This window comes from Zootoca vivipara, chromosome 16 (assembly GCF_965207765.1).
Source record: "Zootoca vivipara chromosome 16, rZooViv2.hap1.1, whole genome shotgun sequence".
Lineage (NCBI taxonomy): Eukaryota > Metazoa > Chordata > Lepidosauria > Squamata > Lacertidae > Zootoca > Zootoca vivipara.
In genome coordinates this window covers 35,539,587-35,553,153 of record NC_142599.1, presented here as the reverse complement: position 1 = coordinate 35,553,153, position 13,567 = coordinate 35,539,587, and positions in this window count along the sequence as shown.

Below are 13,567 nucleotides of genomic sequence, written 5' to 3'. Positions count from 1 at the left end.
AAAGGCGTTTTTCGACTTACTAATTTTTCGACCTACGAAGGTACCTTCGGGACGGATTAAATGCGTAAGTCGAGGCACCACTGTACTGCAGGGCTAATTGGTGGTCATGGGACACTATGGGGTCATCCAGGCTCCATGACACCTGTCTCCTCTAAAGTCCACTTAGGAGCTATGAGGTACTGAGTCAGTCCTGAAGAATCAAAATTGCTATGTGTTCTCTTGGCAAGAATGGCTAGACATCCATATCCGTGTTCACCCACCCTTCTCTGCGGGGATTCCATGTGCTATATTCAAAAAGGTTCTCTTTCATTTGCCATTGTGCTTAGGCTTGAGATGAAGGCAGCAGCTCATTTTAGAAGTTCACTCTGTTCCTGCTAATTGGTTTGTGCTGCTGTTCCTTTAATAGTTGGTGGTGTTTCTAGGACAATAAAATTTCTACCTTATTTTGTGAGATTCAGTGCTCTTTTTAATTAGCCTTAAGTATTGTTGCTTTCATCCTCATTGGTTCTGAACCTCAATAAGTGGTGATTCATTTCAAAGGTTGGAGTGTCTGGTATGTGCCAGCTCAGCACTATTCTGCTCCATGTTTCTACAGTGTGTATACATGATTGGTGCCTCTTGAGAGCAAGCGAGAGCAAGGCACTAGGCTATAACCCCCCCCCCACTGAATTCTAGAGATTTGTGTAAACCCCATCTTCCCACACTGGGAAGGGTTTATCTGTTTTAAAGATGCCCTTTTAAAACTTCCTATATAATCCCTACATATGTTTGCTTTAAACAAAGCCCTCCAAATTGAATTCAGTGGACATCAGCCTCAAAGGGAGCTTCCATAAGCAAAGCCAGCCATTGGTGCATCTAACTCAATGTTGCCTTCACTTTCACCTTGCAACTTCATTCATTCCTTCAATTTATTTAATTTATATATCATCCTATACCTAGAGGTCACATGGTTTCAGGCAGGAGCCAATTCTCAGTCCTACTTGGAGTGCACAAATGTGCTCCTGGGCCTAAACGGTTCACCAACTCACCATTGCAAAAGAATATACCTGACAGCAATTCTATCTATGGCTTATGAAGGAAACATAGGCCTAGCTGGGAAAGGCTACCCCACACCCTCCAATAGGGAAATTGGGGGGTGTGGCCCACAAAAACATGTGTCTTCAGCAGGAGCCAAACTGGGATATCCCAGGATCCAGTCAGAAACCAGGGTGGCTTCAGTAATTCTGGGAAGTCCTGCTCAAAGCCCCAGACAGACATATTCACTTACAAAAGCAGTTGGTTGGTTTGGACACAAATCAGCTCCAAACCTGAATATTATGTGTAAGTCTGAGGTGGTATGTGTCCGTGGGTGTCTGAGTAAAAACACCTGCTGTTTCTCATTTCTCAACTCCAGCCTTAATAATGCCCACAGTAGTCAATGAGCAATGCATCCAAGAAGGTATGAGCATCTTGTCCCACCTACTTGTTCTGACCACATATGGCTACCCTGTAATAGTGAAGAAATCAAAGAAGCACTGCTGGACCATTTAGCAGCTCAAACTGCTTATGTCTGAGTATTTTTACTTAATTTTATGGCTTCTCCAAAGCAAAGAGACAGGATGCAAAATACTGAAGATGGATCATTCATGCTCCAAACCTCGTTCCTCCATCAAAGTTGGCTTTCAGAATGAGTTTAAGTTGCTGGACAGAATGGCACTTCCCCCTCTTACTTTTTAATGGTGCTTTCCTTTTTCTATGACATTTGTTTCAAGCTTCCTGGACTGTCTTTCTATATAGAGACAAGGAATACACACAGAGGCGTAGCAAGCCCAGGTGGTACCCTGTGCGTGAAAACCCACTTCACATATGAAATCAGCATTGAAAGAACATATAAGAACAGTTGAAAAATCTCATGCAACAGAAAATTTTAAAAAATGTTACCCAGTGGGGCGCGCCGAGTGTCACCCCCCTCCAGGGTGGCACCCGGGGCGACCCGCCCCCATCGCCCCTCCCTTGCTACGCCACTGAATACACACACACATACACTGACACAGCTGAGAAATGACGTCCTTGTGTATGTAGGGCTAGAGCCTAGGAGATTCATGTCCAAATCCTCACTGCCATTAAACTCACTGCATGACCTTGGACCGCTCAATATCGATGGAATTCCAAAGTCAGATTGAATTCCATCAGAATTTCAAAAATCAGCTAAATATCAAGTGTTCGGTGTCAATGAGATGTCAACATCCTACCTCAGTGGAAACGTCTTAGCATGCCAACAGACAGTAAACAAGGAGGGAGCCAATCTAGCCTTTCTTGGCAGGGATTTCCACATTAAGGGAGCAGCCACAGAAATGGCTGTCTCTCTCATGTCATGACCAACCATGGGTCAGATGTTGACGAGATCAAGAAAAGGAATATACCAGTTGAGTTTCGTCCATGAACGAGGGGAATGGGGCTTGTAACTTTGACATGCATGCATTCTTTATGAAGCAGGGGGCAACACCTATTATGCTTATTAGTCACTCAAGAGATTAGGAATGTTTTATTTGATCATCTAGCACCTAATCAAATAATTGTATAAACAATAAAAAGATGGTTACCTGTAATTGAAAAAAACAAAACGGGTAATCCAAAATTGAGAGAAAATGAATTTATTTATCTCATTGATCAACATGTCTCACTCCTGAAAATGTGAATTAATCACCTCTGATCTGCAGGCAGGCCATCCCATGTGACCAAGGCTCTTATGTCTTTGCATATCTATTAGTGTGCTGAGTCCAAAATCACAGAGACACAGAAAGATAATGTTTGTGTGTGTGTGTGTGTTTGTGTGTGTGTGTGTGTGTGTGAGAGAGAGAGAGAGAGAGAGAGAGAGAGAGAGAGAGAGAAGCAAGATTAGCTTGAAAGCCCATGCATAACGAAGTCTCTGTTCTATTTGGATTAGACCAACAAATTGTCCTACTATTATTAATCCTTTCAATAATTACTCATGATGCCTTCGAGTTCTTTGCACTACAGTTTCTTTCATCCCCAAATAATTGACTTTTGGAAGTTGCCCTGCAACTATTTGCCTCCCTGTTATAATTATGTTCAATTGTCTTGTTATATTTTATTATTGATCTATGGAAACAGCAAGTGTTGTGGTTCATCGATTTTAACAAGACATATTTACAGTTGTTTTTTCAGGGGGAGTGGGCCTCTGTAATCACCCTTCACTTTTCCAAGCATGGGTGTACCCAGCATGGGGTGGGGGGCAGCTGCCCCCCTAGAAGCAAAAGGCTTTCGCTCCGCTTGCTGTAAAGCAAAAAAAAAAAAAAAAGCAGCAGCCAGGAAAGCACGGAGGGAGAAACGTCCCTCAGTCAGCCGCCTCTCTCTCCTTGGAGCCCCCCGTGCGCACATCGCCCAGAGGCAGCCTCTCTCTCTCTCTCTCTCTCTCTCTCTCTCTCTCTCTCTCTCTCTCCCCCATCCTCCATCCCTCCCCCCCTTGTTTTGAAAAAAGGGCAGGCGGTGGCACTGATTGGGGCATTGGGGAAGCGTCCTGGCAGAGCTCTGCAGCTCAGCTGCTTTGGTGTGTGTGTGTGTGTGTGTGGGTGTGTGGGTGTGTGTGAGAGAGAGAGAGAGAGAGAGAGAGAGAGAGAGCTCAAAATATCGTGGGCTGATTAGGGCAGTGGGAAAGTTTCCAATACTTCACGTCAACACAGTGATAATGTTTTTAGTTATTAAGCAAAATAGAAACATTATCACCCCACCCCACCCTCCCCCCATCTACTTTCCTCCCCCTCTCCTCACCAATGTCTCAACAAATGAAACTGATTTGTAAAAATGCTAAGAGAGACATTGCACATTTCTTTGCAAACCAAGAAAACCCTTAATAATAAAAAAACACAGACAGCCCTTGAGTTTATTCAACACCCCCACCCCTTTATTTGATGCCACAGTTGGTATTATCTAAAAGGATGGGTGACACCTGGCATGAGAGCAGTACATGTGAAAAGGATCTAGGCAGACCACAAACTTGACACGAGTCAACAGTGTGATGCAGCAGCTAAAAAAGCCAATGCAATTCTGGGCTGCATCAATAGGAGTATAGCATCTAGATCAAGGGAAGTAATAGTACCACTGTATTCTGCTCTGGTCAGACCTCACCTGGAGTACTGTGTCCAGTTCTGGGCACCACAGTTCAAGAAGGATACTGACAAGCTGGAACGTGTCCAGAAGAGGGCAACCAAAATGGTCAAAGGCCTGGAAACGATGCCTTATGAGGAACGGCTTAGGGAGCTGGGTATGTTTAGCCTGGAGAAGAGAAGGTTAAGGGGTGATATGATAGCCATATTCAAATATATAAAAGGATGTCATATAGAGGAGGGAGAAAGGTTGTTTTCTGCTGCTCCAGAGAAGCGGACACGCAGCAATGGATTCAAACTACAAGAAAGAAGATTCCACGTAAACTTTAGGAAGAACTTCCTGACAGTAAGAGCTGTTCGGCAGTGGAATTTGCTGCCAAGGAGTGTGGTGGAGTCTCCTTCTTTGGAGGTCTTTAAGCAGAGGCTTGACAGCCATATGTCAAGAATGCTTTGATGGTGTTTCCTGCTTGGCAGGGGGTTGGACAGGATGGCCCTTGTGGTCTCTTCCAACTCTATGATTCTATGATTCAACACCCCCCTACAACCACACAAACACACACACACAGACCTTGACTTGATTCAACACACACACATACACAGCCCTTGAGTTTATTCAACACCCCCAAGAAGAGCCTGAAGTGGGGTCCCGCAAGAAGAGCCTGAAGTGGCTCAGCAAGGTGGCATTGGCCATGCTCCCCCCGGCTTGGCAGAGGAAGTCCAGCACCTTGGCTTGGCTCAGCTCTTTGGCCATGATGACCTCAAAATCCGGGCGCTCGGATCACCTCCGCGGGCCCAGCGTGCATGGGTCTCGCTGCTGCTGCTGCCGCTGCTTCCTCCTCCATCCATCCATGCTCCGTAGCCCCGCCCAAATCCCCACTTTGTGGCCCCTCCCCTCCCTTGGCCCCGCCCCTGAATGACCATGGATTCCCCCCCCCCAAGTTTTGATCCTGGGTACGCCCCTGTTTCCAAGGACAATATTGAGTTGTGATCAAAGTCTGGGAGTCAGCTGTAAAACCTTCCATTTCAGCTAATTACCCGCAGAAACTCAAGGAGGTAAGAATTCTAGGCAGCCCAACAATAATATATTATGTAGCACTTCCAACCCAAATGTAAGTCCAAACTATAAACCTCTGAAGTCAAATGCACAATAACACATTCCAAGAAGAGATGTCCTCTCCAACAAGGTTTAATTGAAAAGGAGACATACCAAGAGCAAGAGAAAACATGGGAGCTGGAGACAAGGGTTGGCTATTCACGTTACTGGGGGGAAACTGTGGTGGGGAGCCCTTTTATACAGTTGCATTCACAACTTCAGAGTTTGAGTCAGCCCTAAAGAGCTAATTGTTATATGCAGTCTGGCTGCACTTCCTTGGTATTCGCTATTTTGGGCCCTTAGTCCTGAAGGAATCCCATCAACCACATCCCTACAGTGTTATTTTCATTTGGTATTAAGCACCTCATTTAGCAAGACTTCTTGCATTTGTTAATTGCTGTCTGGTTTGGTTACCACCCCACTTGATTAGTGGAGAAGCCAATGTTGGCCATAGTGGAGTGCTGGTGGCTGCCAAGATGAGCAGTTGCCCACTGCAATTTCTATACTGATTGCACTTATTTGGCATCTCCTGGATGGTTTTTGCACCACTGCTGATGGATCTTGGAGGAGGAAGGATGGCTTAGTCAATGCAATCCTCTCATGCTGCAGGGCTGATTGGAAAGCATGGGGAGACTATTGGGTCTCCTCTAAAGTCCACTTAGGAGCTTTGATGTACTGCGTCAGTTCTGAGGAATCAAAATTGCTGTGTGTTCTCTGGCAAGAATTCCTGGACATTCATACACATGTTCGCCCACCCTTCTCTGTGGGGATTCCATGTGCTACATTCAAAAAGGTTCTCTTTCATTTGCCATTGTGCTTAGCCTTGAGATGGAGGCAGCAGCTCATTTTGGAAGTTCACTCTGTTCCTGCTAATTGGTTTGTGCTGCTGTACTTTAATAGTTCCTTCAATATTTTCCTACCCCATCTTTTGAGTTTCAGTGTTCTTTTTAATCAACTGAAAGAAGTGTTGCTTTCATCATTATTGGCTCTCAGCCTCAATTATGGATGAATCATTTCCAAGGCTGGAGTGCCTGGTATGTGCTAGCTCAGCGCTATTCTGCAGTGTGCATACAGTGGTACCTCGGGTTACAAACTCTTCAGGTTACAAACTCTGCTAACCCAGAAATAGTACCTCAGGTTAAGAACTTTGCTTCCAGATGAGAACAGAAATCGTGCTCCAGAGGCGCGGCAGCAGCAGGAGGCCCCATTAGCTAAAGTGGTGCTTCAGGTTAAGAACAATTTCAGGTTAAGAACGGACCTCCGGAACAAATTAAGTTCTTAACCAGAGGTACCAATGTACATAATTGGTTTCTCTCGTTCGAGCGAGAGCAGGGGCACTGCCGCTAGCTGTTGTGGGAGGGAAGAGGCAATCACTTTATCCAGCTCACATTGCTCTGCGTTGGATTTAAGGTGGGAAGATTAAGGAGAAGATGGCAAAGGTCATGCCAGCTGATGGTGGCACAGAGTCCCTCTCTGTTGCCAAACAGTGTGAGAAGGGAAGAAGAGACTGACTGGAAGTCTTCTCTTTTAGTGTGTATGAAAGGATGGACAAAAACATCAGTTTCAGGTTCTCATTTTCCCAACTGCAAGCCCACTTTGCTATATTTCTAAACAATGAGCCAGTCAGTCTTTTATTTTTTTTTATGTACTTTTTTAGATACTCCAGGGCATGAAATGTGATAATTCTTTGTACAGGTGAAACTCGGAAAAGTAGAATATCGTTGAAAAGTGCATTTATTTCAGTAATACAACTTAAAAGGTGAAACCAATATATGAGATAGATGCATGACATGCAAAGCAAGATATGTCAAGCATTTATTTGTTGTAATTGTAATTATTTGTCCTTAGGCGGGTCAATTATAAATGGAATGTAATTAATGAAATGTAATAGTGATGTTTATTTTTGTTTATTTTTGTATTGTTGTAACTATTTGTTTTATTACTGTGGAATTTCCAAAAGAAAGCATTTGTAAACATTAAGAGAAAAAGAAAAAATAATAAGTTGCATTACTGAAATAAATGCACTTTTCGACGATATTCTACTTTCCCGAGTTTCACCTGTAAAGGCTTTTTATGCTTATTGGTCAGTCAAGAGACTAGGAACATTTTTTTTGATCCTTTAGCACCTACTCTGCTAACTGTATAACCAATAAAGATATTGTTGCATGTAATTGTAATAAAGAAAAAATCAGGTATTCCAAAATTGAGAGGAAGTGAGAGAGAAACAGGATTAGCTTGAAAGCCCATGGAAGCTTCCTGCAAGTCTCCCTCTGTTCACTTTGAAATTGTTTTTTAAAGAAATTTTCTTTTACCGGGACTCTAGAAACAAAATGAGACTAGTGTCATACTCAGCAATTCAAAAGTGGGTGAGAGCCACTGACAGACAGAGCCAGTTTTGTCCCCAGCCTCCTTCTTCTCTTTATTTAAAAATGCAAGGCATGTTGCAGAATGTCCTTTTCCATTGGTTACCATATTTCAGAAAGTGAAAATCCTAACAAAGGTTGTTTGAAATCTTCTTTCTTTTTGGTTGCCCCCCCCCCCAAAAAAAATACTACACAAATTTTAAAGTTTCTGACCTGCTTTTTTGGAAATTCGCCAAAAACCTCGCAATTCATTTCCTGCTGCCAATTACCGGACATGTGGCAGCTCTACTTTTTAAAAACTAGTTTGCTCAGCTCCCGAGATATTGCTCTCTTTGGCTCACTTCAGTAACAGATGACTTATTTGCATGGCATACCAATTTCTCAGAATAGGCATCCCACGAAATTTGAACTGAACCATGGTATTTGAGATTAAAATTGATGCCACATCTTTCCACAGCATAACCCCAGGGAATAAAATATGATAATTCCTTGCAAAGACTTATTATGTTTATTGGTCAGTAAAGAGACTAGAGATGCTCTAGGGCATAAAATATTATATTTCCTTGCAAAGGCTTATGATGTTTATTGGTCAGTAAAGAGACTAGAGATGTTTTATTTGATCTTTCAGCTTCTACTCAAGTAATTGCTAATGAAACCATGCAATGCCTTCCTCCTTCAATAAGTTTTTCTGGTAACTGGACATGGTGACTGGTATCTGACTACATTCTATTTGGATTAGATCCAACAAATTGTCATACTATTATTCATCCTTGCAATAATTACTCATGAGTTATTATGCATCCAGCTCTATGCTTTGAGAACAGCCTTCAACAGCATGATTCCTTTGGGGTTTTTGCATTACAGTTTCTTTCATCCCCAAATATTTGGCTTTTTTGGGTGTAGCTATAGGAAGTTGCCCTGCAGTATATACCATTTATCCCCCGGTCTCTTTTACTCTCTTTGTAATAAACATGCAGGACCAATAGAGACCATCAACTGTTTGTCTATAGCTTTGCTAACTCAGATATCCCCAGTCTGCAGCCCTCCAAATATTTCAGATTGTAACTTGGCAAAACCTCCACCTAGAAAATGAGGAAATGTATGCTTTTTATGTCATGTAGCGTCTGGTTATTTACCAGATGGAGGGGGACACCATTCCTGATAGGGATGACTCTCCTTATGGGAGACAGGCAGGGTCTTCAATTTGCAATGTCCTCTCCAGAGGGTAGGAATCACCCCGTCTCTCCAGACCTACCCTGCCTGCTGCAAGTGTGGTAGAGTCTTCATCTCTCTCTGTGTGTAAAGAGAAACCCTTCTGTATTTTTAAATTGGGGGAAATGACCCTATTGTGGATGGAAGCTTTCATGCAACCTTTACAAAATAACACAGGTGTTATGTACTGAGCTGAATCCTAGAACAATAGGATTCAGAATCAGCGGGAGCTACCCAATCCAACTCCAGGTGGAAGTGAATCCGCAACCTGATTGGCCTGCTGGAGCAGCCAATCAGGCGGCTGGCAGAAGTGAATCTGCTACCTGATTGGCCTGTAGGAGCAGCCAATCAGGCTGCAGGCAGAAGTCAATCCACAATATAATTGGCCCACAGGTGTAGCCCTGAAGTAGCCAATCACGCAAGGCCCATTGTGTAAATAATGTATATAAGCAGATGGTTTTGGGAAAAGAGTGATTCGTCTTCTCTTCTTCTCCTTGATGAATATGAGCTGAATAAAGAGCATGAAATTCACTCTCGACTCCGAGTATATTTCACTGGCGACGAAGGTGGGATCCTGCTGAGCTGACCGCCACCACGCACTGCACCGCAGCACCGCCACCTGCTGCACCGCTGCATCGCACCGTGCATCCAGGCTTCAGCTCCAGGACCCAAGGAACCCAGAATGGCAACCGACAGCAGCTTCTTGCCATTCAAACCAGCATCAGGAGACTGGGAAGGGTACGCCGCCCGTTTCAACTTCCTCCTGCAAGCGAAAGAAGTCACCAACGATGCCATGAAGAGGGCGACATTCTTCAGCGTCTGTGGAGAGGAGACGTTTGAAATCGCCCGGGCTCTCCTTGCACCTAGAGATGTCGCTACCGTCTCTTACAAAACAATAATGGAACGGCTGAAGGAGCACTTTTCACCACAGCCCTCGGTGGTAGCTTGCCGAAATGCCTTCTACGCAAAGCGGCAAGCCCCGGGGGAAACCATAACTGGGTTTGTGACCTCCCTCCGCCAAGCCGCCCGGTTATGCAACTTCTCAGAGTTGGAGAACATGCTTCGTGACCGCCTCGTCGGTGGCCTGAGGGACGAGATGTTGCAACGACGCCTCTACGCCAAAAAAGACCTCACGTTCCAGATTGCTCTGGAGGAAGCCCTGGCAACCGAAGCCGCCGAGAGGTCAACGCAAGAGGCACGACCGGCCCCGCCATTCCAACCGAGGGTCTACCACGAAGACCTCACTGACGAATCCGAATCTGACAGGGAGGAAGTACACCGAGTACAGCGGCGCACTCAAGCAGCACACACACCACAGCAGCCTCGACGAGAAGGAGGGAACTGTGCAAGCTGCGGGGAGAACCACGAGAGGAGGACCTGTCGTTTCCGCAATGCAGAGTGCAGGCAGTGCAGAAAATTGGGACACATCGCCCGGGTGTGTCGGGCTCGACTCACCCGTCGACAAGCATCAGATGACCGACCCAGGAGCCCCAGGTCACATGGCACCATGCACCAAGGCAACTCGACGGAGATCACGGACTACCAGGTATTCCAGTTGCCCCATCCCAGCACAGAGAAAATTTATATAGAGGTACAGATAGAGGGAGCCCCATGCCGCATGGAGCTGGACACGGGTTCAACTCTATGTTATGTACTGAGCTGAATCCTAGAACAATAGGATTCAGAATCAGCGGGAGCTACCCAATCCAACTCCAGGTGGAAGTGAATCCGCAACCTGATTGGCCTGCTGGAGCAGCCAATCAGGCGGCTGGCAGAAGTGAATCTGCTACCTGATTGGCCTGTAGGAGCAGCCAATCAGGCTGCAGGCAGAAGTCAATCCACAATATAATTGGCCCACAGGTGTAGCCCTGAAGTAGCCAATCACGCAAGGCCCATTGTGTAAATAATGTATATAAGCAGATGGTTTTGGGAAAAGAGTGATTCGTCTTCTCTTCTTCTCCTTGATGAATATGAGCTGAATAAAGAGCATGAATTTCACTCTCGACTCCGAGTATATTTCAACAGGATAAAAGAGAAATAAATGATTTTGAAATAGATGTTGATATAGGGAAGGGATTGGTGTTACAGCTACTTAGGAGCATAGCTGCCAAGTTATCCCTTTTTTTAAGGGATTTTCCCTTATGCTGAATAGGCTTCCTCGCGAGAAAAGGGAAAACTTGGCAGCTATGCTTAGGAGCTTTGAGGTACTGAGTCAGTCCCGAAGAAAGCGCTTTATCTTATAAAAGATAATGCGTGTTGCGGAAGGGCTGGGAGAAGTCCTCTTGGTTTGGGGGTGGGCTGGCTGAGGCAGGCTGAATAGCCTGGTGGGGCGTGACAATGACTAGTTTCCAGTTGATTGACAGGACGGCCCCTATATATTCTAAGTCCCTTTTGTTTTCGGCCACTCTGGCGGGCGTTTTTCAATCTCTCGATTCTCCACGCTGCAAGGGTGCCATTTCTGGTTGTATATTTCTAATTCCGCTGCTAATTGCTATTTGAATTTTCCTTTAAAAATACCCTATTCCCCCCCTTTTAATTTTAGTTTAAAAATCCCCTTGTATTCTTTACTTATTCCCGGACCCCCCTCCCCCCTTTCCTTGCCCCTTGTTCCTACCTCGACGGCCCGGGCTCGGCCGGGGGGGGGGGTGCCTGGAACCTTCACAGCCCCTTTCCTCCGTGCCTTGGGCCTGTTTTCCCCTCACCGGAGTTGCGCCAGGCAGCGGTAGCGTCCTGAGAGGGCTGGGGCCTACAAGACCGGCCGCTAAATTTCTGTGCTAGCCGGCGATCGCGGCCTTTGGTGCGGCCTTGTTTCTGGGGCGGGGGACGCTCGGGGCTGCCGCTGAGCGCCTCTGCAGGGTCCTGGTGCCTTGGGCCGCCTTTTCCTGGCGCTGCGGGGGCCTCCATCGGCGGCCTCCCGCCTCGAGGAGCCTCCGGCGCCTGGCGCTTTCTTCCCGCCCCCCCCCCCGGCGCTCCGTGGCGTCCCGCTCTGCTCGGGACCACCTGGGGGGTATTTAGGGGGTCAGGGCCTTTGGGGTTTGGCTGTTGGCCTTCCCCCCCCCTAGAATTTTGGGGTTATTTCACCCCCGGAGAGAGCTACCACGTGTCTTCTCCCTACAGGAAAATTTCCCTCTGGCCGTTTATTTTGAGGCTTGACTTGGCTCGGTGGCTGAGCAGGCCTGCTTTTGCTTGAGCAGCACCATCTGCTGGCCACAGGGAGCTATTGCATCTTGCTGTATTTAATTTTTATTTAGTTTTCTTTATTTCCCTCCTTTTATTAAGTGATTTATTTGACTGTGATTTTACTTTATTTCTTAAGCTAACTTAACTTAATTTCATTTTTATTTTTAATTTTGATTTATTTAATTTCATTTTTAATTTTACTTGGTTGTAATTGCAGGCTCAGTTTTTCAGTGCATTTGCCTTCCAATTTATTTAGCGTACAGCCCCCCCCCATCCCTTTTATTGGGAGTAGCTTTTTAAAAAAAATAAATAAATATGTTTTTTATTAATTTTATGTAATAACACAAAAAGACAAAGCATAAAAAGAACGTTTCTATCCACCTTCCCTCCATCCCCCCACTAGTCCCCTTCTGCCACAAGTGGATCCTGCAGGTGTTGAGAGTCGAAGGTGGTCCATTATATATAATCCTCCAACATAATAGACAAACAGACAAACAATTAAAAATATCAATTTCTTGCTTAATTAAACATTGAATTTGTGACTTCCTCAGATCCCTTCTTCCTGATTTTCATCATTCCTTAATATAATTATGGCAGGTTTCTTTTCTTAATTCCGATTCTTATTCTTAAAAATCAACATTATTTCCCTCCCTCTTCGTGCCGCCTCCCCACAGGCCCCCTCCTGCCACGAGAGGCACCTATTGGGAGTAGTTTTTGGTCTAGCCTGGTTCAGCTGTGAGGCCCTTGTTGTGAGGCTTGCCCCCTTTTAGCTGAGTCACGTAGGCCTAGGGGTGGGTGCCATTTTGTTGCCTCAGTAGGCTGTGGGGAGGCACCATCTCGTGCATGCTTGACGCCTCCTGGTGGGCAAAAGTTGTTGCTGCACGCGTACTATTGTTTCTGTTCTGGCACGCCTTTGCTTGTTATTCTTTCTACTTGATATTTCCTCTCAGAATGGCTGCACAACCGTCCACGTCTAAGAAGGTGAAGAGGGTCATCAAAGGACCTTCCCAATCATTGCGTTCTCCCTCTACGCCTGATGTAGCCGGCCGAGTGGAAGCCTTTATTGCAAGTCTTGCCGGCGACACCCAGGCCTTGGCTCAATTCGGGGCTGGCCTGGATTCGCTCTTACAACGTCATGCTGTTTTGGATGCACCTTCTACATCCACAGCCACACTGCAACAGGCCGTAACGGGCCCTGCAGCTGCAGGGCCACAGCTGGTTTCCACTGCAGCTGTCAGGGGGATCCCTGAATCTTCTAGCGAGGAGGGGGGAATGATCCCGCCCTCCGGGGTTTTGTTTCCTAGTGCCTTGGCTACCCCTGCTGCTGTCACCCCCACTTCTTTACCCCTGGTACAGCGGAGGGTGAAGCGTGCTCGGAGGCCTAGAAAGAAGGGGGCAAAGGGGACCTCAGGGCTTGATCAGGTTTCCCAGTCGGTGGCGCAGCCTGCTGGTGCTGTTGTGCCTTCTGTTTCTTTTCCACAGACCACCACCGTCGCATTGCGACATGAACACCCCTCCACCTCATCTGCCGAAGACCCCCTTCCGGTGCCGGCCAGGGCCTCGCAAGGTGGTAAGCGGCGTCGAAAGAAGTGTTCCCAGAGGCATTCAAAAAA